The sequence below is a fragment of the Elephantulus edwardii genome, unplaced genomic scaffold (assembly GCF_000299155.1).
Source record: "Elephantulus edwardii isolate Elephantulus edwardi_28Jun2011 unplaced genomic scaffold, EleEdw1.0 scaffold00144, whole genome shotgun sequence".
NCBI lineage: Eukaryota > Metazoa > Chordata > Mammalia > Macroscelidea > Macroscelididae > Elephantulus > Elephantulus edwardii.
This window is the reverse complement of record NW_006399894.1, coordinates 4743735-4754907: the sequence shown is the minus strand read 5'-3', so window position 1 is coordinate 4754907 and position 11173 is coordinate 4743735.

The window sequence follows — 11173 nt, the reverse complement described above, 5'->3', positions numbered from 1 at the left end:
AATTCAGATTAATAATAAAATACAACTAAGATAGCTCCGAAAATGTTCACACAGGCACTTCAATCTCAAGCCTTAGCTCTAAGTCTCTCCAAGTCCTCAGTCCTGCCAATACTGGCTCCCCCTACCAAATTCTCATCTCACATCCAGTGCTCCAATTCAGTCATCAATGCTGCTGCTATCGCAGAGCATGTCCTACATTTCACAAGATTAGAAAAGGTTTTTCTACTCTGCCTAGGAGAAGAAGCCCATCTCTTTTGGTGGGAGAAGAATTTCATCTCTACAGCTAGAGCTTTTTAAGTTATTTGCAAAACTAGCCAACCCCCTGGCAGAATGTTGAGATTGGCCGATCCCCTTCTGGAATGATAGACCGCTAATCACGTTGTGAATAAGTCAACATGCCCCATTCACATACTTTTGCCTACCCACAAAGCAACATCAAATAAGGCCTAGAAAAGTCATACTGAAATATAAACTTGATAACCCATATTGAAGAATATTTATTTTTATGTTTTTTAAATCACACTTAGGGACTTTTTCCTTTTTCAACATGCAAAGTTGCCTCATCTACATAATGCAGGCTGTTGATGAGTGTTTTCCCAATTCTGATATCACATTTTTCCTCATTGAGTCCAGGATCTTGATTGATTTGTTCATAGTTCATATTTAATAGTTGTTGTTGTTGTTATGTGCCTTTGAGTCGCTTGCTATAACAAGTGATTGCAAAGACCATGGCCCGTATCAGACGCACCTTAGTCTCTAGAGTGATACCACTGCTTTTCAGTACCCTGGAGAGGTCCCTAACAGCGGCCTTTCTCATCGCAACATGTTTTGGTTTTGGGGTATTTTTTTTTTCTGGCTACTGGTGCCAAGAGTGCTGACCATGGAGCCAAGCAGACAAAAGTTGTTAACAATCTCAATCTCTTCACCATCCATCCTGATGATGCCAATTAGTCCAGTGGTGAGAAACTTTGTTTTCTTTCCATTGAGACTCAATCCACATTGAAGGCTGCAGTCCTTGACCCTCTGCAGCAAGCATTTCAGGTCCTCCTCACTTTCAGCAAGCAGGATTTTTCATCTGCATAACACAGATTGTTAATAGTTCTTCCATCAATCCTGACACCACCCTTCTCCTCATACAGCCCAGCCTCCAGGATAATCTGTTCTGCATACAGGTTGAAAAGGTATGGAGATAGGACACATCCCTGGTGTACGTCTTTCCCAATTTTGAACCATGCTGTGTTTCCTTGTTCTCCTCTGATTACTGCCTCTTGGTCCAAGTATAGGTTTCACATAAGTACGATCAGGTGTTCTGGGATTCCCATTCTTCTCAGAGTCAGCCACAGTTTGTTATGATCCACACAGTCAAATGCCTCTGTGTAATCAATGAAACACAGATAGACATTCTTCTGGTATTCCCTGCTTTCAGCTAAGATACATCTAACATCAGCTACAATATCCCTAGTACCACGACCCCTTCTGAACCTAGCCTGGACTTCTGGTAGTTAATAGCTAGGAAGAAAAAATAAAACCCTGACATATATCTTTTATTATTTTACACTATGAAGTATTCCCTTATTCTTGACTGAAAACTGATTCTTGGTCTATGTAGAGATTTTTCATAGGCATAAGTAAGTGTTCTATAATTCTCACTATTTTCAATGTCAGTAATAATTTTTTATGCTCTTCACAGTCAAATGCCTTTGCATAATCAATAAAACACCGTAAATATCTTTCTAATATTATTCTTACTTTCAGCAAAGATTTGTTCGACATCAACAATGATATTTCTTGTGCCATTAATTCCATGCATTCCTTATGGTATTTTGAGGTAAGGCTTTAATAGACAAATCATTACTCTTTGGTTCTGGTTCTGACTTTATAGTGAACACAATATGATGTACTTTGCTTTGTGTGTAAGATGTATGGATTTAATAGGATTGATGTGTTAATTGATTTTTATTCCTTTCCTCAGAAGTCACTATTAGAGAATTTTATTATCATCTGATTTTTAGCAATGAGAAGGAGTTTAGTGATCATGTGACCCTAAGCTTACACCTGTTCTAATTGACATTCTGGAAATTTGCTCCTTTCTTTGATACTAAAATTTCTTTGTGAAAGAAAAAAGATCACCTAAAATATTTACATCTATTTGGTAGAAGTGCTACAAAATAAAATTATTTTCACTGGAAGCAAACAAATTCCAGAATGCATAAGGATAGAAATATATGCATACATATTCAGTATATTTCTTTGCAAACCCCTATTATTCATGCAACAATTTTCTTTCCAAGCACTTAAATTAAGCTTATCATGTAAAATAACTAATTCAACAGTTTCTACTGTTATACTGGAGGATTCTGGCTATATTAAAAACTGAATGTGGACAGTCAAAAGTATCCTTGCTTACTCTGACAGAATTCTGCAGGGATTACTGAAATAACCTGTGTGTGATGATGTGATTATGGAAAACAAAGTGAAAGAATGTTGTTATATCATTGCTGCTGCTGCATTGAGTGCTGCAAAGTGAAACTGCCCATGATTCTGAACTTATTTAAAATTTCGTTCAAAGTTTATCCTTGAAAATGAAAAAGAAGTGAACAGTATAGAACAATATGTTGCCCATTTGTGTTCTGCCTCCTTTGACTCAGGTGACATAAAGAAATGAAATATATTTTTATTACTTTATTATTAAATGTATCATACATTGTTCTTGTTAAGTGTCATCAAGTCATACACGACCCTATGAACAAACGACTTGAGCACTGTTCAGAGTTTCCTGAAGCAAGACATTTCGGAAGTGGATGCCACTCCTGCTTCCAAGCTTATTTTAATCAGGTATCTCCACTAAACACTGTCCACCATGGGTAACCATTGTCACATTTGGCACATCAGTATCATAGTGTTTAACGTCACAGCAACCACACGTTACCTCTGTACAGCAATGAAAAGACCAGTGCTATGCCACTTAAAAGAATGTTTGACAAAAAAAATAAAAGAAAAATTTAAACCAGGTCTGAGGTCTACAGATTAAAATCACCCACCTTAGGCTTGATAGCATAACTTTCTGTCCATTAGGGCTACGTAATTCTCTCTAGGTTGTCATTGTTATTGTTAAGTCTCTTCGAGTCATAGACAACTCATAGTGATCCTATGAATGAAAGACCTGAACAGTATTCATAGAGATTCCAGAGGCAAGTCATGTTCAAAGTGGATGCCACTCCTACTTCCAAGCTTATTTTAATCATGAAAATCCAGCAAATGCTGTCCACCATGGGTAGCCATTATCACATTTGTCACATCAGAGTCACAGTGTTTCACATCACATTGTTATTGTTGTTGTTGTTAAGGGCCATCTAGTCTCTTGCAACTCACAGCAACCCTATATACAACAGCCCTAAATTCTGCACTGTTCTGTGCCAATCTCACTGTCTCTGAGACTCCCATCTCCATTACCCTAGTGACTGAATCAATCCACCTCATAGAGGGCCTTCTTCTTCTGTGCCATTCCTCCACCCCACAAGCATGATGTCCTTCTCCAACGACTGGTCCCTCCTTACAACATGTCCAAAGTATGTTAGACAAAGCCTCAGAATCCTTGCCTCCTAGGAGCCGCCCTGTTTAACCCCCTCCAGAATGAATCTGTTTGTTTTTCTAGCAGTCCATGGTACCCTCAATACTCTTCTCCAGCACCACAGCTCAAAGGTACCAACTCTCCATCTATCCTCCCTAGTCATTGTCCAACTCTTAGACACCTAACAAATGCTTGTAGAGACCACTGCTTGTGTCAGACGCACCTTAGTCTCCAGAGAGACACCAATGCTCTTCAGTACTTTAGAGAGGTCCCTAACAGCAGACTTTCTCACAGCAATATGTCTTTTAATTTCCTAGTTACTGGTGCCAAGAGTGTTGACTGTGGAGCCAAGGAGACTAAAGCTGTGAACAATCTCAATCTCTTCACCATCCGGCATGATACTGCCAATTGGTCCAGTGGTGAGAAGCTTTGTCTTCTTGACATCGAGTCTCAGTTCATATTGAAGGCTGCACTCTTTGACCCTCTGCAGAAAGTGCTTCAGGTCCTCCTCAGTTTTAGCAAGCAGGGTTGTGTCTTCTGCATAACCCAGATTGTTGATAGATCTTCCACCAATCCTGATACCACATTTCTTCTCATAGAACCCAATCTCCCCGATAATCTGTTCTGCATACAGGTTGAAAAGGTATGGAGACAGGACATATCCCTAGTGTACGCTCTTCACAATTTTGATCCATGCAGTGTTTCCTATACCAATTGACATATTTCAGCTATCAGATGCTGTCCTGGACGTGCTAACCAAATTGTGCCAAGAAATCTGGAGAACAACCAATTGGTCAACTGATTGGAAGAGATCTATATTTGTTTCCATTCCAAAGAAGAGTGACCCAACAGAGTGTGGAAACTATAGAACAGTATCATTGATGTCACATGCAAGCAAGATTCTACTGAAGATTATTCAAAAACGACTGGAACAGCAAGCACATCAGCAGAGACCTGCCAGAAGTCCAGGCTGGATTTAGAAGGGGTTGTGGTACTAAGGATATTGTAGCTGATGTTAGATGGATCTTGGCTGAAAACAGGGAATACCAGAGGAATGTCTATCTGTGTTTCATTGACTATGCAAAGACATTTGACTGTGTGGATCATAACAAACTGTGGCTGACTCTGAGAAGAATGGGAATTCAAGAACACTTGATTGTGCTAATGTGAAACCTATAATTGGACCAAGAGTCAGTCATCAGAACAGATCATCACATTAGGTTAAATAAATGCTGTTTTCAAATTTTTCTATAATTTTAAATGCAAGTGAGTCAGTTCCAGACCTAAGAAATACTGTCTTACAGCTACTTGGCCAATTGACTATAAGAGGTTCATATTTGTTCCTTTCCCAAGAAAGATGATCCATCAGAATGTAGAAATTATCAGATATCATTAGTATCATAGGTAAGCAATATTTTGTTGAAGATCATCCAAAACTGGCTGGAACAGTACATTGACCGAGAACTGTCAGATGTTCAAGCTTGGTTTAGAAGAGGTTGTGGCTTCAGAAATGTCATTCTTGATGTCGTATGAATGTTGGCTAAAAGAAGAAAATACCAGAAAGCTATCTATTTGTGTTTTATTGATTGTGCAAAGGGTTTGACTGTGGGGATGATAAAAAATTATGACTGGCATCAAGAATGGGAATTTCAGAACACTTAATTATTTTAAAAAGATAATTTTACCGAGGCCAAGAAACTGTTGTCTGAATAAAGTAAGGGAATACTGCATGGCTAAAATCAGGAAAGATATATGCCTGTGTTGTTGTATCCTTTATCCATACCTATTCAGTATGCATGCAGAACAAGTCATTTGAGTGGCTGGACTCCATGAAGAAGAATGTGGAATCAGGATTAGAGGCATAATCTTCAACAACCTCTTGACCCAGTGACTGTAACAATGGTCCTAAGTGTATCAGAGTTGATGGCAATGACACAGGATATGGCAAGGTTCATACCATATGATCACTATGAGTCATACCTGATTTGAAGGCACCTAATAACAAAAGTGAGAAACATGTCAGTTAAAGATTAACGTGTTTCCGATTCAAGCTTTGGTGTTTTAAATGTGTTCTATGCATTTTTTTAGTTGGACAATGAATAAAGAGTAAGAAGAAAAGAATTGATGTCTTTGAATTGTGGTGTTGTCAAAGAGTATTGAATGAGTATAATTAGAGTACTCCTTAAAGGAAAGGATTTTAAAAATTTGCCATACTTACTTTGACCATGTTTTCAGAAGGAAGCAGTATTTAGGGGTAAATATTATGCTGAGAAAAGCAGAAAGTTAACAAAATAAAGGAAGACTCTCAATGAGATGGAATATTACAGTAACTACTACAATAGTGTTGAGCATGACAGAGATAATAAAAATCAAACAGGATGGGGCAAATTTCAGGTATTTTGTTCATGAAGTCATAAAAGGTTGTAGTTGATTGGATAACACTAGAGCAACAACAATAGGAATTAACTTTATAGAAAAATGTGTATGAATTATTAAGTAAAAAACCCCTATTTTCCATTGTAAACTTTCATTCAAATAGTAATAAACATATCTTTTCCCCACCACATTAACCATGTTCTAGTAATAATATCCTGGGGAGTCAAAGCACCAAGATGCACATGCTGGAGAAATGGTCCAGGAGGCTGGTGAGCTGTAACACCGGATACGTGCTGGGAAACAGGGTGGAGCAGCCTGCAGTGACATCCTCACCAGGAAGCTGTGTATGGCAGTGACTGGAGACTAAGTCATCATATTAGGAATTAGAGGCTTTGCCTTGGTGCCACTGGAGAGGTAAGGGGAGATCAGTTTTAAATTTATGTCCATTTTTGTATTAAGGAAATGTCTTTGCATGTTGCTGTTCTTAATAGGTTAGGTACATAAACGTTTCCTTGTTTTATCATCTACTTTTTTTGGTACAGCACTTGTCTGCGAAAAGTTGTCCTAAAACAGAACTCCCAAATTAAGACATGTTGTTGTTGTTGTTATGTGCCATCGAGTCGCTTGCGACTCAAAGCAACCCTATGTACAAGAGACCTAAATGCTGTTCTATTCTGTGCCAACCTCGCTGTCTCAAACACACACATTCCCACCTCCCAGATCACAGATGGATCCATTATCACTGATTGTGTTCCTCTCCTGTGCTGTCCCTCCACTATCAGAAACATGATGTCCCTCTCCAAGGACCAGTCCCTCCTTGCAACATGCCCAGAGTATGTCGGATGAAGCTTCAGAATGCTAGGAAAAAATATTGGCCATCAACTTCTGAAATAAAACGTCTTAAAAAACCCTATGAATAACAAAGTACACTTCTTGTTGTTGTTATGTACCATCGAGTGGTTTGCGACTTACAGCGACCCTATGTACAACAGCCCTAAACCCTGCTCTATCCTGTGCCAATCGCATTGCCTCTGACACACCCATCCCAATTACTCCAGTCACTGAATCAATGCACCTCAGAGAGAGTCTTCCCCTCCTGTGCTGTCTCTCTACCCTACCAAGCATGCTGTCCCTCTCCAAGGACCTGTCTCTCCTTACAACATGCCCAAAGTATGTCAGACGAAGCCTAAGAATCCTTGCCTCCAAGGAGTAGCCTGGTTTAGCCCTCTCCAGGATGAATCTGTTTGTTTTCTTAGCAGTCCATGGAACATTCAATACTCTTCTCCAATACCACAGCTCAAAGGCATCAATTCTCCTTCTAGCCTCCCTAGTCATTGTCCAATTCTCTGATGCATAACAAACGATTGCAAAGACCATGGCCTGTATAAGGTCTCCAGAGCGACACCATTGCTCTTGAGTACTTTAGAGAGGTCCCTAACAGCAGACTTTCTCATCGCAATACGTTTTTTTTATTTCCTGGCTGCTGGTGCCAAAGTGTTGACCGTGGAGCCGAGCAAACTGAAGTTGTGAACAATCTCAATCTCTTTGCCATCCATCCTGATACAACCAATTGGTCCAGTGGTGAGAATATTTGTCTTCTTGACATTGAGCCTCAGTCCATACTGAAGGCTGCAGTCCTTGACCCTCTGCAGCAAGTGCATGAGATCCTCCTCAGTTTTGGCGAGCTAGGTTGTGTCATCTGCATAACACAAATTGTTAATAGGTCTTCCACCAATCCTGACACCGCACTTCTCCTCATAGAGCCCAGCCTCTAGTATAATCTGCTCTACATAAAGGTTGAAAAGATATGGAGATAGGACACATCCCTGGGGTACACCCTTCCCAATTTTGAACCATGCAGTGCTACCCTGCTTTGTTCTGATGACTGCCTCTTGATCCAAGTATAGGTTTCACATTAGCACGATTAAATGTTCTGGTATTCCCATTCTTCTCAGTGTCAGCCACAGTTTGTTATGATCCACACAGTCAAATGCCTTTGCATAAACAATGAAACATAGACATTCTTCTGGTGTTCCCTGCTTTCAGCTAAGATCCATCTAATAATATTAGCTACAATATCCCTAGTACCATGACCCTTTCTAAACTCAGCCTGGACTCTGGCAGTTCTCAGACTACTAAATATTTCACTGGATGCTAGCCTTAATACTGGAAAAAACAAAATTGAGGTGAAATAGTTTAAATATCAACTAATAACTGGAATGTGGAATGTATGAACCATGAAAAATTGAAGTTGTTAAAAATGAAATGGAACACTTATATGTTGCCATACTAGGCACTGGCCAGCTGAGATGGATTGGTGCGGGCCATTTTTAATTTGAAAATCATATGATCTACTAAGCTTGGAATGAAAAAGAGAGGAAAAATGCATCTATATTCCAAAACAAAATAAACATTTCTATACCCATCTTGAGGTACAATGATTTAAGTGACAGGATACTATGTGTACATACACAAATAAGTCCTCTTACACACACATACACACGCACACACACACACATAACCTGGTTCTAGTCTTACGAATTTTTATTGTTATGAAGATTATTTTTTATACTGATTTATAGTTCATAAAGTTTATTTTAATATCACTATTTTTTAAAAGTATGCACCAAAATTTACAGCCAAAGAGCAAGAAATATATTTCTACCACATACAGCAGTCAAATATATTTAATACACTTCCAAATAACAGATCTTCAAAAACTCTATATACAACAAAATACATGTAGAGCTGACTAACAGATATCACACCTGAGGCTGAGTGCTCAAATTTAGAAACACAAGGGAAAACAAACAGTTATAAGATGAAACTAAGGATTGGATTATGGAATGTAAGAAGCACAAATGTAGAAAACCAACATTGTTCAAAAAGAAGTGGTTGTTGTTGTTGTTGTTATGTGCCGTCGAGTCGCCTGCGACTCATAGTGGCCCTATGTACAACAGCCCTAAACTCCGCTCTGTCCTGTGCCAATCGCACTGTCTCTGACACTCCCATCCCAATTATCCCAGTCACTGAATCAATCCACCTCATAGAGGGCCTTCCTCTCCTGCGCCGTCCCTCCACCCTCCCAAGCATGATGTCCCTCTCTAAGGACCGGTCTCTCCTCACAACATGTCCAAAGTAAGTTAGACGGAGCCTCAGAATCCTTGCCTCCAAGGAGCCACCCGGTTTAACCCTCTCCAGGACAAATCTGTTTGTTTTCCTAGCAGTCCATGGTATTCTCAATACTCTTCTCCAGCACCACAGCTCAAAGGCATCAATTCTCCTTCTATCCTCCTTGGTCATTGTCCAACTCTCTGATACATAAGAGGTGATTGTGAAGACCATGGCCTGTATCAGACACACCTTAGTCTCCAGAGAGACACCACTGCTCTTCAGCACTTTGGAGAGGTCCCTAACAGCAGACTTTCCCATGGCAATGCGCCTTTTAATTTCCTGGCTGCTGGTGCCAAGACTGTTGACTATGGAGCCAAGCAAACTAAAGCTGTGTACAATCTCAATCTCTTCACCATCCATCCTGATGCTGCCAATTGGTCCAGTGGTGAGAATCTTTGTCTTCTTGACATTGAGCCTCAATCCATATTGTAGGCTGCAGTCCTTGACACTCTGCAGCAGGTGCTTCAGGTCCTCCTCAGTTTCAGCAAGCAGGGTTGTGTCATCTGCATAATGCAGATTGTTGATAATTCGTCCCCCAATCTTGACCCCACATTTCTCCTCATAGAGCCCAGCCTCCCGGATAATCTGTTCTGCATATAGGTTGAAAAGGTTTGGAAATAGGATGCAACTGGTGCGTATAAATATTGATATGTTAAGTATTGGCAAAATGAGATGAAATATCATGGGACATTTCTAATCAAACAATCTTGATATACTATGCTGGAGATGAAAGGTGAGGGAAAAGGGAAATCACTTTCATAGTTAAAATATCATTTCTAGATCCATCTTGAAATAAAATGTTGTGAGTGACAATGTAATATCTATAAATATAAAAGGAAGTCCTGTTAATATGACTATCATTCAAATTTATGCTCCAACAATCAGAGTCAAAGAGGAGAAAATAGATGATTTATACCAACTTTTACAGTCATATATTGATTAAACATGCAACAAAGATGTGTTAATAGTAGTAGGTGACTAGAATCTAAAAATTGGGAAGAGGAAGGATAACTAGTTAGAAAACATGGGCTTGATCACAGAAATGAGTTTCAAGATAAAATCATAGAATTCTGCACAATCAATGATTTATTCATTGCAAATACTTTTAATAAGAGACATAAACACAGACTATACAAATGGATTTCAGCTGATGGCATATACAGGATCCAGACTGATTACATCTGTGAAAAGAATCATTAGAGAAGTTCAATACCAACAGGAAAAACTAGATTATGTGCTAATTGCGAACAGATCACGAACTTCTCATACGCAAGTTCAAACTAAAGTTAAAGAAAGTTAAATAAAATCCACAGGACTCAAAATCTAAACCTGAGTCTTTCCTACCTGAATTTAAAACCCATTTCAGGAACACATTTGAAGTGTTGAACTCTAATGAACAAAGATTAGATGAACTATCGGAGAGTATCAAGTTTATCATCCACAAAGAATGCAAAAGGTCATTATAAAGAGAGAGGAACAAGAAAAGACCAAGATGGGTGTCATAAGAGACTTTGAATATTGTATTAGAGCACTGAGAAGCCAAAGCAAAGGAAAGAAATCAAGACATTAAGTAGCTGAATAGAAGGGCAGCTCAGGAAGACAGTATTATAATGAAATGTGCAAGGAGCTAGAGTTGTAAAATCAAAGGGTCAAACTCACCCAGCATTTCTTTCCCTCCCCCATCTTTATTTATTTATTTATTTTCAAAACAGTTTTGACTATTCTCATTCTTTTGTCTTCCAATATTTATTTTATTTTTATTGTGATTTTAATTAAAGTTTACAGAAAAGTTGGGTTGTCATTTATTTATTATTGCACATTTTCTTCCCTCTCCCAGCTGTTCACTTTTTAAAATAAACCATTCATTGTTGCATCTTTTCCTCCCTCTGAACTCGCACAACATTTCTTAAGCTCAAGGAACAGAAGAATAAATTCAAACCTCAATTTGCAATACTTAGGGATGCTTTGGGCATAATATTAAATGATCCAGGAATTATTAAAGGAAAATGGAAAGAGTATAGAGTCATTGTACCAAACACATTGGCAGACAAA